At 34.0% G+C, this 20,111-nt stretch overlaps 2 pseudogenes; both read left to right on the forward strand.

Annotated features, from left to right (window-relative positions):
- The first annotated feature begins 1,459 nt into the window (after positions 1-1,459).
- Positions 1,460-6,167, forward strand: LOC143655398 (olfactory receptor 4F3/4F16/4F29-like; annotated as a pseudogene).
- A 69-nt stretch (positions 6,168-6,236) lies between these two features.
- The window catches only part of LOC143655399 (olfactory receptor 4F15-like), a 30,013-nt pseudogene continuing 16,138 nt past the window's right edge, over positions 6,237-20,111 (forward strand).

Here is a 20,111-nt window from a genome sequence, read left to right on the forward strand (position 1 = left end):
TTTTTTTAAACAATTCATTGCCAAATAAAATGGAATTATACTACCTGGTTCAGAAAAATCATGTTATGTCCCTTTGGCCAAAATACGGGTACTTACTACTAAAATGGAGAAATGTTTAATCTTATACTTACACAAATATAATTCATTGAAAGAATTTGGAAGGGGAATGACTTGATAGATGGCAAAGGGAAAGGGTGTTACAGAAACAAAACAATGATAAACAATATCAAATCATGGAGAGAGAACAAGAAAAATGATGGTGAAGCAACTTTTTAATTAGATTGTCAGAATCCAGAGTTGCTTCTCAAAAAAGAAAAAAAAAAGATCTGTGGAAACAAGAATAAATTCTGGTTGAATGAATAAAATGTGAGAAAAGCTCATCACTGTAGGGTTTTACAAAGAAATGAGGAATTAAATTAGAAAGTAACAAAGATTTAGAGACTAGACTTTTTGTAAAGAAACTTGACTGTTAATAGGTCAAGTCATGAAAAACAGTTCAAGAAAATTAAATTGATGGAATCTTGAGGAAGATTCAAGGACACTTGAAGGAATTATTCTTGAAAATCATACTTTGGGGATAAAAGCAAATAAGGTACTTCCCTATTAACTACAAATTCGGGCTCTGATACTGGATGTTTCTTAGACTCAGTTTTTTAATTTGTAAAATGAGTCTAATGGAACTGCTTCTATCTGTGGAATTTTTGTAAGTTTTGAAATGAAATGATTTCATTTGAGATACCCAAATGAAAATCTCACCTCCACTGTAGATTAGTATTTCAAAACTGAACTCATTTCAAAATTAACTCTCATTTGTTTAAGCCACAAGTAACTTCCTTTTGTAAGAAGGAAGCATTTAGTACATGTTATCTATTATGACTATCTTTCTGTAATTATCATCTATACTTACAAAAAGGTATTCAATCTTGTATTCAATGTGCTATTAGAGGTAACATCCCAATAATAAAATGTGCCATGAGCTGTGCAATATGAATAATCTTAAATTTATATACCAGAATTCCACTGAAATTTTTTTCAAAGAAAAATATTAAACACTTTTGGCCTGATAATCTCTATTTAGCCAGTGAAGTAAGACATTCAGTCAAAAAGAAACTTAAGTTGAGTGTAAGTGTTAATTTGAAGGCAACTGAAAGTGCCTCAGCTTAAAGAGGTGGGAAACACCTATATAAAGGATCACCAAAAAGTTCTTAGAATTTCTGGAAAGATTAAAAACAGATCTGAGAATCATATAGGAAGAGTAAAAGTCTTATTAGACTTCATCTATAATATTCATGATAACCATTTATTTTTCTTCTTGTCCTGCTCAAATACATAAAATGATATTACATTTATTATTTGGGGAAAAAATAAACAGGAAATGTACTTTAGTGTCACTGATACTGACTCTACCACAATTTCTACCTCCAGATCATTTGAAATACAGACATTTCTGTACCAGACAATGGATGGACTAAATGACACTGTGGTTTCTGAATTTGTGTTGCTGGGCCTCTCTATGTCTTGGTAAACTGAAGTGTTTCTCACATTGATATTCTCTTTACTCTATTTAGGAATCATCCTGGGAAATCTTTCCGTTTTGATATTGGTGATATTTGATGCTCATTTGCATTCCCCCATGTACTTCTTGCTGGCCAACCTGTCCCTCATTGACGTAGGGGTTTCCTGTACCACAGTCCCCAAGATGATCAAAGACCTTCTGAATGAATACAAAGTGATTTCTTTTCAAGTCTGTCTAACCCAAATATGCTTCATTCATATCACAGGAGTAGTGGAGATGGTGCTCCTCATAGCCATGGCATTTGAAAGGTACATGGCAATCTGCAAGCCTCTTCATTACTTGAAATTCATGAACCCTAAAATATGTGTTTCATTTTTAGTCACTGCCTGGGTAACTGGGGTGATCCATGCCATGTCTCAATTTTTGTTACAAACTTATCATTTTGTGGCCCTCATAAAATAGACAGCTTTTACTGTGACTTCCCCGGGGTCATAAAACTTGCATGCACAGATGGAGCCAAATGCGAGTTTATTATTGCTGCCAACAGTGGGTTCATGTCCATGGGCACCTTTTTCCTGCTGATCTTTTCCTATGTCTTCATTCTGGTCACCGTCTGGAAAGGCTCTTCAAGAGACTTGTCCAAGGCATTTGTCACTTTGTCAGCTCACATCACTGTGGTTGTTCTTTTCTTTACTCCATGTATATTTCTCTATGTGTGACCTTTCCCAACATCATCACTTGACAAATACCTGTTTATTGTTGACTTTGCTATCACACCTGCCTTGAATCCTGCCATCTATACATTAAGGAACAAAGACATGAAGATAGCAATGAAAAGATTGGGCAAACTCCTATATTATGTTCAATTTTGCTGACCAGAATTCTTTTTGGAGTTCTAAAACTATACATCCACTGCCTGTTTGATATCTTCACTAGACATCCTTAGTTTCACACATCCAGAACTGAACATTTTATCTACCTCCATTAAACTATTTCTACTACTTTTATATAATATTTATTTAGTGCCTTTATTACCCTGGGAAATTTGAATCCACTGTTTACGAGTTCATATGATGACAGCCAGCAGAGATATCTACTAATTATTGTCATATGGTTAAAAGTGTGAAAACTTCTACAATAATAGATACACTGAAATCCTTTCTGATTTCGATTGGGTCTGAAAACAAACTGGAACCCTGCTTTGGTGAATGTTAGGAATCTTCACTTTGAATGGTTACAACATGGAAAAGTTACAGCACTACTTAACTATTGAGTAGGTTGCATTGCCACAAAGGAGAGCCAAAGGCAAAATTTCACTGAAGGTAGTTTATACCTAAGCTGTTTCCTGGAAGCATCAACTAGTAGGCGAGGAAGCAAGACAGACAATGGAAGTTTGTTTATCTTGATAAGTATAACTGGATGAAAGCCTACTGTGGCCTATTGAGAGATTATATATGCTCTTTATTGAGACAATTGTCTCAATAAAAATGCAGCAAGCTGGGGTATTTCTTCAGTTTTAGAGGACTGATTTGCAGCATTAGTTCTTTGCATATTAAGCCTGCACATTCTGAAGATTTAGCATATTAGGAAGGTGAAAAAAGTCTATCAGATGCTCTGATCCTGACAACAGAGAATCATATTGTTTGATGAAAACAATAAATGCACATGTATATGAGTGAAATGGACATTGATAACTAAAAGTACTCCCAAATCCTAAAATCACACAGGCACTATTAATCTCACTCAAATGCATCCTTTATTCTTTAAAATATTAGCTGTTCGTGGCTTCAAAGAACAAATGTTTAGAAAAAGGGGAATAGGACAAGTGATACACACACTTCTGCTTCTTGTCCCAAAATGCTGATTAATACTTATCTCCCTCTTCAACCACTCATTATAGATTTCCCTCACCCTCAAATCTCATATTTTGGTCGTCAAAGTTATTTACTCAGTGAGGTGACACAGGTTTTCATTCATGAGCAGTATAAATCCCTGTTTAAATGCTCTGCCAGTCTGTTATTGATACAATTACACTTTTGAAATTATTATCAATGATGAAACCACCATGTGGTATCCCAATGTCTCCTAACTTGTAGATAAACTTTTCTTCATCAACCATTATGAAGTAGCAATTCCGTCTCTTCATGGTAATGATTGTAATTATACCTGACATTGAGGTAATGAAGTAACACATCCAATCAGCATTATATCATCAATGTAATCTACCTTATTGATTTGGAGTGAAGAATGAGAGAGTTAGTAAAACCCTGAGATAGACCAGTGAATGTATATTGCTAGACCTTACAGCTGAAAGTAAATTGCTTCTGAAAGTCTTTATAACAAATACAGAAGGGGAAAAAAGGTATTAGTTTGGTCAATAACTAAATACTCATTAGAAGTGTTGATTTGCTCCAGAAATAAATTAATATCTAGAAATAAATATGATAAGAATCACAATATGATAAAGTTTAACAATCATTCTAAAAGATCCATCAGTCTTCTGACAGGTCAAATAGGCAAGTGGGGAAAAATGCTTTCAGAATCAAAGTCTCTGCATCTTTCATGTCTGTAATGGTAGTAAAAGTCTGCACAATTCCTTGTGAAATACAGTATAACTTTGGTTTGTCATTTTGGAAAGTAGAGTACTAGTTTCCATTTGCCTTTCATGTCATACCAGTCATTGCTTGACTCAGGTAACCGATGTGAAAATTTTGCATCTGGGTAAGTCCATTCCAATTCTGTATTATGGAATTATGAATATAATTAAGGTGACCCACATTGTCCACATCAGATGAATGTAGCCAAAACTACATTGTTTGTCTGAGCTCTGCAAGCTGCTACTTGTCACTGGTGGGCCCCCAAAGCTTGTTGGCTTGACAGAAATGATTGATATTTCAGAGACACTGTGCCATTATTCTCTCAATGTCTGATTACTCTGGAGTCCCTTTAGCAAAAGAAAAGAGGAAGATTTCTAGGAAAATTTGGATGGGTTTCTGGGTTTCCACGCAGAAACAAAGTATCCTGGACATCAACACTCCTATTCTAACAAAAGGAACATAGATGAATTGACTGGGAAATGCAACTCTTCTGACATCATGAAAAGATTGAAGTCTTAATGTGATACAGCCACCTGTTTACCCAAAAGTGGAAAGAGAGTCAGGGACAGACCCACAACTTATTTGGTGCAGATACCCAGGACCAGAAGCCCTTTCCTAGAGATAATTTCCCTAATACCATTTAAATTGTAATTGACAAGTGCTAGAGGCTCAGTGTGGACTACTATGTGAAATAAAACTTCCATGTACTTTTGACTGGGGTTGTCCCCTACTTTCCTGACATATGCTTCCAGGAATCCTATATCAATGCTAAGATTTTAGAAAAACTTTAATATCTTTCTAGCTAGAAAGATGATAAGTAATCATCTTAAAACTTGCCCCAGAGCTGTCCTTCTCTTTAACCAGGAACAAATCAATTTTATCAGAGTCCAATTGACCTCAGGTAAGGAAGCACCCAACCACAAACCCTTTTAACCTTCAAAAAGGAGATAAAACTAAATTCCAGGCATCCTGGCCTTCTGTGTGAAGGAACCAATTTCTTTACTCTTCAAAACATATCTAAGGGTTCAGTGGGTGTAGCTGAGAAATCCTTGTGAGTTTCACAGCCTGAGAGTGATCACTAAAATACTGAGACATAATAATAAGATTATAGAGCACTTCTCCTCTTTCCACACCTTACCTCTGCTTCAATAGAAAAACCTGTATTTTACAGGAGATTACAATTGAAAGATCAGAAGGTTTTATATACCAATTAAGACGTTCTATGAAAATGACAGCATAAGAACAAAGTAAAGACATTGAAGAACTGTTAACCTTTGATTGTGAATTTAAAATAACTATGATTTATATGCTAAGAATCATAAATGGAAAAAGTGGCCAATATGCAAGAACAGATAGGTAATTTAAGCAAAAACATAGAAACTTTAGAATGAATCAAGATGAAGAGCTAGTAATTAAAAACTCTGTAATTGCAATATGGATTTCCTGTGGTGGGTACACCAGTAAAGAAAAATAGTCAAAGGAAGTATCACTAAACTTAAAATATGTCACTAGAACTTTCCAAACTAAAAAGCAAAGTGAAAAAAAACACTAAAACTAAGACACAGACTATCTAAGAACTCTTGGACACTTACAAAAGGTATAATAAATGCATAATAAAAGGAGTTGAAACAGAAAGGAGCAGAAACAATAGTTGAAGTAATAATGATTGAAAGTTTTCCAAAATTAATGACAGACACAAAATTACAGATACAAGAAGCGCAGAGTATGGAACATGTTACATACTAAATAAAAAAAAACTATACATAAGTATATCATTCTAATTGCAGAAAATTGTTGAAAATCTTAAAAGAGGAAAAGAGGTAAAACATTTTAGCCATGTTTTACCTCTTTTAAGAGATTAAACCTTTAATCTCTTTACACCTGATGGCATGAACTTCTCTCTAGAAACAATGCATGCAAAAAGTGAGTTGAGTTCAATATTTAAAGTGAAGAACTAAAAAACACTGGATTATAATTCTGAAATTTCAGACTATAATTCTGAAATTTTCTTCAAAAGTGAAGAATTAAAGAATTTCTCGTACAAACAAATTTGAGAGTATTTGCCACCAGTAGACAAATGTCCTGAAAGAAATATTGACAGAAATTCTTCACAAAAATGGAAAATGGTACAGGTAAGCAAATCATAGATACATAAACAAAGGAAAATAATTACACAAGGAATAAATGAAGGTAAAATACAATCTTTTATTTTTATTTTTCTATAATAGTATAACAGATAATGCCTTATTTAAAGTAATTATAGCAAAAGCATATTGGATAAACTACAGCTTACAGATATTTGTAATAAATGACATTTATAATAAAGGCTAAAAAGAACAAGAAGGAACCAGAACTCTCTGTTACATGCATTACTTGTATCTCTGTTACAAGTATGGATATGTTACTTTCCATAAGCAGCTTGGTCTTAATTAAAAGTAGATATAAGTTAGTTACAAATGTATGTTGCAATATCTAGAAAGCAGCTAAAAATAGTCCAAAAGAACTGTCATTAATATGTAAAGAAAAGAGAAAAATGGAATCATATGAAATGCTTAACTAAACCCAAAGAAGGCATCAAAGAGTAGAAGGCAATAAAAGAAGTGAAGAAAAATATAAAGAATAGAAAAAAGTCACAATATGGAAAATGCTAACAGATTCATCAATAATCACTTTAAGGAGAGTAGTCTTAATGCACCAATTAAAAGACAGACTGAAAGTGGATTTTAAGAAAAAGATCCCATTATATGGGGGCCACAAGAAATTCCCTTTAAGTAAAAAGACACACAAGGGAAAATTAAATGGAAAGGGAAAGACATACCACGATAACATTAACTTAAAAATCTGATGTACTACATTAATTCAAGGAAAGATTTCAAAGAAAGAAATATTATCAAAGCATAAAAAGAGGCTTTACATAATGATGAAGAGGTCAATTTTCCTAGATGGCATGACAGTCTTGAATTTATATGTACCAAGCCAGGGCATCAAAACACATGAAGCAAAAGCTTATAAAATTACAAGAAGAAATAAACAAACACTATATTTTAGTTGGAGCCTTCAGTACCCCTCTATTGGCAGTTGCATGATCCAGCAGGCAGGAAATCCCTAAGAATATAGTTGAACTGAACTGAACTATCAATTAATTGAATCATATAGAATACTTCATCCAGCAATAATAGAAGCAACATACTTCTTAATTCATGCGGAATATTCACTAAGACAGATCAAACCCTGCCCCATATAATGCACCCTAACTACTCTAAATAATATAAATCATGCATAGTACAATCTTTAAAAATAATTCAATTAAATTAGAGATCAATAAACAGAAAGACAGCTGAAAACACTGAACATATTTGAAGATCATATAACACACTTCTTAACAACACAAGTGTCAAAGAAAGAGTCTCAATAAAAATTTTAAAATATGTTTGCTAGTTTGAAACTGTTGTGTACCTCAGAAAAGACTTTGTTCTTTTTTGTTATCCAATTTTGTGAAGGCAGGGCCTATTGTTTAGGGTAGGGCCCTTTGATTAAGTTGTTCCATGGGGATCTGACCCATATAATTGTGGGTGGGATCTTTTGGATTAATTCATTTTCATGGAGATGTGGCCAACCCCACTATAAATGGGACTTTTTGATTAAGTGGCTTCCATGCAGAAGTGCCTCCACCCATTCAAAATGGGTCTTAATCCATTTAATGGGTTCTTTAAGAGAGAACCATTTTGGAAAAAGCTCAGAGTCAACACAGATACATTTGGAGAAAGAAAACACCCAGGGGAAGCTATTTGAAACCAGAAGCCAAAAGACCAGCAGATGCCATCATGTGCCTTCCCAGAACTGAGGTTTCCAGACGTCATTGGCCTTCTTTTAGTCCAGGTATCTTTCTCCAGATACCTCAGTTTGGACATTTTTCTGGCCTTAGAACTGTAAACTTGTAACTTAATAAATTTGCTTTATAAATACTAACCTGTCCCAGAGTATATTAAGCAGGTAATCAAAAAGTAGTGGCAAAGTTCCTTGCGGTATGGGAAAAAATATATGAACTATTAAATTTTGCTACCAGGAAAACCCCTGATACTATGTCAAACACTAGGAACACCCAAATCAATAGGCTAAGCCATTGATCTTGAGGCTTGCCCTTGTGAAGTTTATGTATGTAGTGGAGAAGCTTAGCCCACATATAGGTATGTTGCTCAGTTGTGGCCTCATTCTCTCTAAGCCCAACTCTACAAGTGAAATCATTGCCCTCCCCTCAATGTGGGACATGACATCCAGGGGTGAAAATCTCCCTGGTGGCATGAGAGATGTCTTCAGGGATGAGTTTGACCCTGGCATGATAGGGTCCTGACCGAAAGGAAAAAAAGAAGTGTAACAAATATGGTATCAGTGACTGAGAGAGTTCAAATAGATTCGAAAGGCTATGCTGGAGATTGCTCTTATGCAAACTTGAGTTAGACATTGCTACTTATCATAACTTGCCAAGCCCCAACCAAAACCATTCCAGGGAATCTTAAAGAACACCTACAGCAATACACAAGATTCTACAAAGGTTCCATGCACTTGGGTAACTTTCCAGAAACCTAAAACCTCCAGTTAGGTCCCTGGACCAGATACGTCCTAAAACCTAGAGGGGTCAGCCTTTCCATAACATCAGCTAGTTCCATCTCCCTACCCTTTATTAGAGACAGCCCTCCCAACCTGAAAAAGTTACAATGGGCATAGTCCCAATAACCCTAGTGAGTCGGAGAAAGATCAAAGGTGAAGGTAGAGTTATACAGAGAAGGTATGGTTTAACAAACAAGTATGATTTCTGAATCATTATATTGATATCTCTTTTAGTCTCTAGTATCTTAGAGCAGCTAGGAGTAAAAACCTAAAATTGCAGAATTGTAACCCATACCAAACTCTGAAATCTGTTCTGCAACTAACTGTTGTGTTGTGCTTTAAAATTTATCATTATATATTTATATATATGTGTGTGTATATATATATATATTATTTTTCATAAAAAATAAAAAAGGAGTGATGATAAAAATATATAGTCCTTCTAACCTCCAGTGTTCTGGAGTAGCTAGAAAGAAAAATCTAAGATAGTATGGTAGCCCATAACAAACTATTGAATCTGTCCTATAAGAACAGTGCTTTGAAAACTACTGCTTTTTTCTGTCTTTGCTTTGTATATATGTTACATTATACAACGGAAAAAGTTTTTAAAAAACCCAACCTACTTCTCATATATTGCACTCCAGCAGCTTTAGCAAACAAAACAATACATTTAAATGCAAAATAAAATACAACTTTTCAAAATTTGTGAGATGCAGCAAAAGCAAGCAGTGCTTTGAGGGAAATATAGAGCATTGGATGTATGTATTAGCAAAGAAAAAATATCTAAAAGCCAACATATAAACTTCCACACTAACACACTAGAGAAAGTAGACCAAATCAAATCTTAATTAGGCAAAATAAAAAAGTGTTATAATCAGAGCATAAATAAATGAGATGGACAACAATAAACAGTAGAAAAAAATAATGAAACCAAAATCTGTTTTTTTTGAAATGATCAATAATACTGATAAACTTCTAACCCGCTTAAACAACCCTTAAAAATGAAGTATACAGAAATGATTAAGATCAGAAATGAAAATGGACTGGGTTATGCCCAGAAATTTAGTCACTTAGGTTAAATAGACAAAGTCCTTGAACAACCAATCTACAAAAACATATACAAGAAGAAATAAATATTAAGAAAATTGCATCAAAAATTAAGAACATACCAACGTATATATTACCAGGTCCACTTCATTTCACTGGTGACTTTTAGCAAACATTTAAAGAAGAAATGATACCAATTTTCAGAAAGTTCTCCCAGTAAATAGAAGCAGAGAGAATATTTAATTCATTCTATTAGGTCAGCATTGCACTATTACCAAACCCAGGCAATAATATAACTGGGAAAAAATTCAAAACTAATATCTCTCAAGAAGCAAAATCAGGAGGAAAAAAAAAACTATTTACAGAGGATATGGTTCTGTAGAAACAAAAACAAATGATCAATAAAAAAAGAATCTTGGAACTAAAATCTGATAATAAATGTAAAAAAATGTACAAGAACTGTTATAAGGAAAACTATGAAATCTGAAGCAAGAAATAAAAAAAACTTAAATAAATGGAGAGAAATTCCATATCCATAGATAAGAAGACTCAATATTAATAGAAAGTCAATTCTTTCTAATCTGATGTATACATTTATGCACTCCCAATCAAAATACTGGCAAGTTATTTGCGGATTTCAACAAACTGATTCTAAAGCTTACTTGCAAAGCCAAAATAATCAGAATAGTCAGCAAATTACAACAAAGATGGAGGACTTACATTAAGTGAATTCAAGATTTAACTATAAAGTTTCAGTAATCAAGACACTTGGTAAACATCAATGGAACAGAATAGAGATCTCAGAAACAGACCTGCACAAATATAATCAACTGATCTTTGATAATAAAAGAAAGCAATTCATAAGAAAGGAAAGTATATTATTAAATTTATTAAATTCTGTATTTGTTCATTCATTCATTTCTTACTTCAATTTTACTGGTATGTATTCAACACACAATACAATCCAGCCAAAGTATAAAATCAGTGGTTCAGCAGTATCATCATATAGTTGTGCATTCATCAACACAATAAGATTTTAGAACATTTTCACTACTCCAGGAAGAAAAAAAAAAAGGAACAGAGAGAACAAACAAAACAAATTGCACTTCCTACCTTGCCCCCTATTATTGATCTCTAGCATTGGTACACTACATTTATTAATGTTGATGAAAGAATATTAAGGTGTTACTTTTAACATTAGTCCATAATTTGCAGTAGGTTCATTTTTTCCACATATACCACTCTATTATTAATTTCTTGTAAAATTGTCATACATTTGTTCTAGTTAATGGAAGAAATACCTATATTTGTAATGTTGAACACAGTACATGTCATCCAACAAAGATTTACTAAGTTATACATTCCCATGTTTTAATCTCTGGCTTTCCTTTTGCTGACATATATGGCACTAAATTTCCTCTAACAACCATTCTCACACAGTTCAGTACTATTAATTATACTCACAATAAAGTGCTGTGATCATCTCTATAATTTCCATTTATTTTAATTCAATTTATTAAAAAATTTTGCACATCTTAAGCAACTGCTTTCCATTCTATTCTTTCTCCTAATAACCTATATTCTAGATTCTCTGTCCATAAATCTGCATAGTGTATTTAGTTATGTTATTAAGAGCATACAGTATTTGTCCTTTTTTTTTTTTTTTTTTTTTTTTTAAAGGAAAGACAGAGAGAAGGAAGGAAGGATAGAAGGAAGGAAGGAAGGAAGAAAGGGAAACATTTTTTCTTGTTTTATTGTATTTTTGTTTTTCCGTTTTTTGTTACATGGGCTGGGGCCGGGAATCGAACCGAGGTCCTCCGGCATAGCAGGCAAGCACTTTGCCCGCTGAGCCACCGCGGCCCACCCCTATTTGTCCTTTTTTGAATGACATTTCACTCAATGTAATATCCTCAGTGTCCCCACATGCTGTCACATGCTTCAGGACTTGGTCACTTTTTCACTGCATAATAATATTCCATCATGTATATGCCACAGTCTGCCTATCCATTCATCAGTTGATGGACACTTGTATGTTTTCATCTTTTGGCAATTGTGAATAACTGTACCAGGAATATCATTGTGAAAATATCTGTACATGTCTCTTCTTTCAGTTCTCTTGGTATATACCGAGTAACAGGACTGTGAAATCATACAACAACTCTATACTTAGTGCACCAGCTTGAAACTGTCATATACCCCAGAAAACCAATGTCCTCATTCGATGTTGCTGTGTGGGATCCTTTTTATTATTTCCATGGAGATGTGACCCACATAATTGTGGGTGGTAACTTTTGATTAGTGGTATCCATGGAGATGTGACTCCATCCATTCAAGGTGGGGTTGCTTACTGGAGACTTTTAGGAGGGACCTTTTTGGAAAAAGCTTTAAAGCCAACAGAGCCCACACAGCCAAAGATCTTTGGATATATGGAAGGAAAGCACCCATGGGGAAACCTTATGAAATGAGAAGGGAAAGCTAGCATGCATCTCTGTGTGTCTTCCAAGCTGAAAGAGAAACCCTGAATGTCAGCAGCCTCCTTGAGCCAAGGTATCCTACCCTGGATGCCTTAGTTTGTACATTTTCACAGTCTTAGAACTGTAAACTTGCAACCTAATAAGTTCCCATTTTAAAACCCATTCCATTTCTGGTATATTGCATTCTGACAGCTTAACAAACTAAAACACTCAGGTTTCTGAGGACCACCAGACACCTTCCACAGTGGGTATACTATTTTATATTCCCACCAGCAATGAATAAGTGTTCCAATTTCTCCACAACCTCTCCAACACTTGAAATTTTCTATTTGCTTAATAGTGGCCATTCTAGTAAATGTGAAATTATATTGCTTAGCGATTTTGATGCGCATTTCTGTAATAGCTAATACAGATGACCACCTTTTCATATACTTTTTAGCCATTTGTACTTCCTCATTGGATAAACATGTATTCACATCATGCAGACCATCCAAAGTACACAATGAGTGGCTCACAGTACCTTCATATAGTTTTGCATACATTCTGATGATCAGTTTTAGAACATTTTCATGACTCCAAAAAAGAAATCAAAATTTAAAAGAAAGCCCAAATTCTGTTGGATCGTTCTTGATGACTGAATCAATCCCTTTACTTGTGATTGTATTGTTGAGGTCTTCAATTTCTTCTCAAGTCAGTGAAAACACATGTCACTATACATATGTTTCTAGAAAATTGGCCGTTTCATCGCAGTGGTCTAGTTTGCTGACATAGAGTTGATCATAGTATACTCACAGTACATTTTATATTCTTGGGGTTTTGGGAAATGGTTCCCCTCATATTTCTGTTTTTACTTATTTTCATCTTCTCTCCCTTTGTCTTTGTTAGTCTAGCTAAGGGTTGTCAATTTTATTAATCTCAAAGAACCAACTTTTGGTTTTATTGATTTTATTGTTTTTCATTTCTCTGTCTTATGTATTTACATTTTAATCTTTGTTATTCCTTTCTTTCTGCTTGCTTTGGGATTAGTTTGTTGTTCTTTCTCTAGCTTCTAAGTGTGTACACTTGGATCTTTGATTTTAGGTCTTTCCTCCTTTCTAATGTAGATATGTAGCACTAAAAATTTCCCTCTCAGCACTTCCTTCACTGAATCTCATAAGTTTTAATGTGTCGTGTTCTCGTTTTTATTAACCTCGAGCTATTTATTGATTTTCCTTGCAGTTTATTCTTTGACCCAAAGATTCAGAACATGTAATTTAACCTCCACATGTTTGAGTTTCCCAGTTCTCCAGTTGTTATCGATTTCTAGCTTCATTCCATTATGAACAAAGAAAGTGCTTTGTATAATTTCAATCTTTAAAATTTATTAGGACCTGATTTGTTCCATAGCATGTGGTCTATCCTGCAGAATGTTCAATAAGCACTTGAGAAAAATACATATCCTGCTCTTTTAGGATGTATTGTTCTATATACAGCTGTTAGGTATAGTTACATTTATCATATGATTTGTGTTCTGTTTCCTTATTGATTCTCTCCCATTATTACTCTAGAGATTACTATTATTTATTCCCTTCAGTTTTGCAAGTGTGTGCCTCATGCACATTGGGGTAGCTTGACTATTTGCACAAATATGTATGATCATTATTTCTTCTTAGTGAATTGCCCATTTTATTGATATAGAGTGTCTTTCTTTGTCTCATAAAAATATTTTGCATATAGAGTCAATTTTGTCTGACACTAGTATAACTTCCCAGGCTGTTTTTGGATATTGCTTCCACAGAAAACCTTTTTCTACAATTTCATCTTCAACATTTTTGTGTCTTTCATTCTACAATAGATCTCTTGTTAACATTGAATTTTAATCCATTAACATTCAACATTAACTGTAAAAGCTGTCCTTACTTTGACTGATTTGTCCTTGCATTTTACTTGTCAAGTCTATTATTCTCTCTCCTTTTATCTTTTTATTTACCCTTACTGATACTCCTCATTTCTATACTCTCCTTTGAGTCTCTATTACCAGTCTTTTTTTTTTACATCTGGCAGAACTCCCATTAGTATTTCCTGAATGGGATTTCTCTCATTGTTTGTTTATCATTGAGTAGTCTATACTCCCCGTCATATTTATACCATAGCTTTGCTGGATAAAGTATTCCTGGCTGGCACTTTTTCCCTTTAAATACCTTAGATAGGTTGTACTTCCTTCTTGCCACCATGATGTCTCAGGGGAAGTCAGCACTTAGTCTCACGTGGCTTCCCTGTATATGGTGAATCACTTTTCTCTTGCTGCTTTCAAAATAATCTCCTTCTCTTTGGCATTTGACACGCTGATTAGCATGTGTCCTGGAGTGAGTCTATTTAGATTAATTCTATTAGGAATATTTTGAGGTCCTTTGATTTGCATATTTATGTCTTTTATGAAGGTTGGAAATTTTTCAGCCATTATTTCCTCAAATGTTCTTCTTGGGCCTTTTCCTTTCTCTTTTCCTTCCTGTAGACCTATGATGCATATGTTTGTGAGTTTGTTAATTTTATGAATCTCAGAGAATCAATGTTAGGTTTTATTGATTCTGTCTATGACTTATAGTTCATTGATACTTTCCTCTGACTTTCAAATTTGCTGTTGAGTGTCTCCAGCATATTTTTAATTTCATCTACAGTATCTTTCATTTCCATAAGACCTGTTACTTTTCTATGTATTCTTTCAAATTTCCCTTTATGCTCTCCTGCTGTCTTCTTAATATTCTTTATCTCTTGCCATCTTATTGAAATATGTAGATTTCTTCGAACATCTTTGATTAGTTCCAAATTCTGTATCTCCTCTGACATTTTAATTTAGTCATTTGGCCTGTCCATGTCTTCTTGTTACTTACTGTGACTTGTAATTTTTTGCTGGTATCTAGGCATCTGAATATATTGATCAGATTATTATTTTGAAAGTGGTTTTCCTTCTTCTGTCTAAGATTTCTTATTGATTAGGATTATATTAAAGGTCTTCTTTGGCATTTGGTTTGTCAGTAATTCCTGATCAAAATAGGTTCAGAGTCCCAAGAAGGGAATGTCTTGTAATTGTTTTGTTGGCATCTGGGTATCTGATGATCTTAATAAGATTACTTTGAAAGCTGTTTCCCTCTCGTGTTTAAGATATATTGTTGATTGGTATTTGGTTTGCTAAAGCTGTGAGAATTCAATATATCAGAAAGAGGTTCACTTTTACAAGGGTAGCTTAGTAGCTTGCAAATTTGAATTCCTAAATCTATGAAAATATCCAAATTAAGACATAAACAGGGTGATACCTTTTCTGAAGACAGGCTGCTAGCATCCAGTGTTTCTCACTCAACTGAGAAGACATATATGGTCATTGTCTGCTGGTTCAGCTTCCATGTATCCTTTTCTGGTCAGCTATCTCTAAATTTCTGTCTTTTATTCTCTCTGAGATGACTCTAGTAAAGATTTAAGGCACACCTTGAATATAATGGGTCACCTTTCAATTGTAACCACCTAATCAAAATGTCCCAACCAAAATAGGTCTGCCTCCTATTTAAGGCAGGCATTGAAAGTTCATGATCTTTTCTGGGGAAAATAACAGTTTCAAACCAGCACAATTGAGTTCATGCTAAAGGTCTTCCTTGGCAATTGGTTCAATACCATTTCCCAGCCAAAACATGACAAATGCATGCTGCGCAGATCCATCCCAAATTGTCCTAGATAGAGGGTCAGGAGAGCAGCTTGCAAATAATGTGCTTTCCCAACCTTACCAGGAGATTGTACACTTTGGTAATTTATTTCACACTGCCCTGAAACTGTAAGTGATATTGTACCCTCTGTCCCTCTGTTTCTGAGGCAGATATGTATAGTGTCTCCACAGTGCTATAGGTGCCTGTCCTGAAAGGACCAAAACTATGGAACCCACTGCCACAATTTCCCAGCTATTATTTGTATCAGGACTGTGCCACATCCCCCTCTTTTCCTGGGGAGAGTGAGTCCCAATCTCTTCCAGACTATAGCAATAAGAAAACTGAGAACCAGGAGGGTCCTTCATGGATGCCAGAACTTTCCTTAAGAATGTATTTTTGGAAGGCTAGAGAAGGAAGTATTTGCTGAACTAGCCAATGGCACATGGTAAAGTTGAAGATGTATAGGTTTTATAAGATAAATCCATACTAATGTGCCAGTATTACAAGACTTTCAAAGTCTTCCTCAAGAGCATAACAATGAAGCCTAAATTTTCAACTCAATTTGGGTAGTCCACCTTTGATCCCAGGCTTTAGTAAATCAGACAAGCAAATCAATTCAGTCAATCCAAGCCCCTAAGGTAAAACACTAAGTCTATAATTTCTTCCCAGTGATTCCAAGTAAAAGTTTCAGCTCGATACAACTTTGTATTTCTCCTAACCTGATCCCACTTCCTTAAAATCCCCATACATGTTTTCCAGTTTTCTATTGATACCTTTTGACAAAACTGTGATTCTCTGGTATTGCACTTCCCCAGGATCACATTCTGTACTCACCTTATGAATATCTTCTAATTTTGGATATAGGTCTAGAAGTGATGAGAGATGATAGACATAGGAACTTAGGAGGATCAGGAACCCATTTCAAGTCAATTTCCCCAGTAAAAATCATTGCAGATTCTTTGAACAACAGGAGAAAAACCTTATCAGACAATGCTAGAAAGTTTGTTTCCATCAATAAAAAAGACTCAGAGTAATTCAAATTCAGAGATTAAATTCAGAGGTTAAACATTCACAGCTTCATTAGAAACTGCCCATATGCTTCCATTCCACTTTTCAGGATGCCACTCCATTATGATCAATGCCCCCACTACAACATAAGAGAACTTGAGAGGCTGATAATTAAATTGCTTAGTAATTGAATGACTTACATAGAATTTGTAATTTGTTTTCAGAAATAGCAACTCTCAACCTACAGATGACAAAGATTTATTTTCAGTCAATCACAGATGCTTTTTGTTCCCTTATATGATCTACAAAAATTGTTGAATTTGAAAATAGAGACTCAGATACTTTTACTCAAATGTTAATGACAACATTATTCACAATAGCCAAAGTGCAATAAAAACATGGGTCTATCAACAGTTCAATAGATGAGTAAAATGTTGTACACATGGAATTAAATAGTATAGAGCCATAAAAGGGAAAGAAATACTGATTGCTTTAAATACTGCAGCATAGAGATCCTTGAAAATTTTCTGCTGAGTGAAATAATCTAGTCACAAAAAAACCACACATATTGCTTCTGTTCATATGAAATGTCCAACAGGACAATCTATAATGATGGAAAGTAGATTAGTAATCGGGGCTGTGTACAAGTAGGAATCATTAATAGCTAAATGATGTAGGGTTTCTTTTCAGGTAAAGTACTCCAATATAGATTCTGGTAATTGTTGTGCATATACATTAATATATTTAAAACCAATTTTTAAATGGGAGAATTGTCTATTTTAAAACAGTTAAAATGCAAACTCAATTGTGTTTAATGAAATTGCTGTTATTCATTTCTGGTTTAATAAATATTATATCAAGTTTGTCATAAACCCTAAGCTGGGGAGTTTGTGAGAAGTTGACAAATTTGTTGAGTTAATTATTTAAAAGTCTAGCAGACAGAACATACACATAAGTGAGATTCTTTTAAACCATACTTGTACACAGTGATGAACAAATGTATAATTAATAACAGAAAATAACCTGTTGCAAAATGATTGAAAACTGTTTTAAAATTAAACAGAAAAATGAATGATTGATGTAAGTATAGAGTATACATATTTCAGCTTCTAAGCTGAAATTTAACCATCACACAGTTAGGAAGTGAGCCTTCTATCAATCCAAGAAAATGTGTACATGGATCATCATCTGTCTGAATTGCATAGGAACACTTTATATACCCTTAATTCTTAGTCTTTTGAGATGAAAGTGTTTCTGCCTCATTAACATAACTTCTCTTTTTGTAGTCTGATTTTGAAGTGCAAGGAATATATTAATTTTCATAATTATCAAGCTATAAACTACAATTCAACACTCAGTAATTTAAATAATACATTGCCAAATCAACTTAATTGGCACTGTCTTATAATGTATCCATCAGTACTAACAGGAACAAGGCAAAAGTAGAACAGCTAGTAAATAATACAACTCTTTGATTTTCATGATGCTAAATCAGATATTCTATATGAATGAGTAAGTTGGCATGGGATTGTGAGGGCAAACCTAATCTTAAGCGGAATTGCTTGCCTATGCATTTCAGACTGAGAAATGTCAAAGATTTGAGCACAACCAATCATGAGCAATAATCAGTGCTATGCACAAGTGGGAAACATGCGATCATTATTTTGATTGTTAATGTATAATGCAAATCTTTTGATTGTTAAATTAGTAAGAACAGAATTGTTTGGAAGGTTAAACTCTCATACCTTCTTTTTTTTTCATACCTCCTTTTAAAAGGGTGTCAATGAAGGAGGCCAAATCTATGCTTTCATGGTTTGAGGTCTTGAAAACGTTGCCTGCTCAAAATTCTATGGCCTATTGAATTGAAATACACCTGATAGTTGTATGATAAAAGTTGCTTCTTTACAGTTTTATGACAAGTATCCAAACTAAAGATATAAGCATATTACTTTGAACATATCTCTTTTTATTTGATAGTAATTCTTATATGAGAAAAGAATTTCAAGAAGACTGTGTTAAACTCCTTCTCTTTTCCTAGTTCTTTTTCTTTTGCATATATTGAAAATATCCCCTATATGTATACTGCATCTCTTTTAGACACACATAAAAGATCATAATATATATGAATTCTAGAATGTATTTTAACAAATTTTTCTAAGAAGCTGACCTTGGTCAAGATGGGAAGCCAGAAATTTGAGGCATGAAATTCTAAGATTTCTTATAACAGGAGCAGAAGCATTGTATATTTATCAAGCACTCAGAATCATATTAGGAACCCATGGTATGGGTAAAGGCAATTTTTTAATGTAAAAGCTATACAGAGGAGATCAAAGTCTCAGCAAACAGCTTTCTAAGTAACTGTGTAATAATAGGAGAAGAATAAATAAGTGAAAGATTATTTACAGTCTAGCAGTAAACTTTGAAAAATACAAGCCTGGATTATCAAAGAAAACTGTTGGAAATGATGTTGCACTTTATCTATTTCTAAGGCCTCAGACATGCACATGTCCCTGAAATGATGGGTCAATTTTCTCATTTACAATGGTACTTTCTGCACATCAGGAATGCCTTGAATTTCAGTGCCACTATAATTTATAGAAAATTAATTTGTTAATGTTGTTTTCTCCAGATTAATGGGTCTGTTTTTTTTCTGTTTTAGAAAATGACTTCTAGATTCAGTTTTGGTAATACATATTTTCTTTTATAGTTATCAGTTCAATGTCATACTACTATTTTAATTATAAAACTCTTTATATAATTATCTTAAAATTCATCTATGCCTGACATGATCTGTTAAAATACTGTGGTTCTATTTTCTTACTGAAAAATACCAGCACTCTTCCATGCAGGAGACTCAGGTTCTCCAGAGGGGACACAGACTATGGGACAACTAGTCAATAATATTTATAAAGAAATAAAACATGTCATATAGACACCAGAAGAGCATAAGGAAAAATTCAAAAGATTAAATAGAAAAATAGTGGACCTCACAGAGAGGAAATGTACAGTAGACCAAATTAGAAGTATACTAGAAACATACACTAGCAGACTCAAGGATGCAGAAGAAAGAAAAAGTGACCTAGAAGGCAAAATAATTGAACTAGAGCAAGCAAGAGAATAAATGGCAAGAAAGATGGAAAAAATGAAACTGGATCTTATGGAAATGATGGATGACAAGAGGTGAACA

This window comes from Tamandua tetradactyla, chromosome 14 (genome assembly GCF_023851605.1).
Source record: "Tamandua tetradactyla isolate mTamTet1 chromosome 14, mTamTet1.pri, whole genome shotgun sequence".
NCBI lineage: Eukaryota > Metazoa > Chordata > Mammalia > Pilosa > Myrmecophagidae > Tamandua > Tamandua tetradactyla.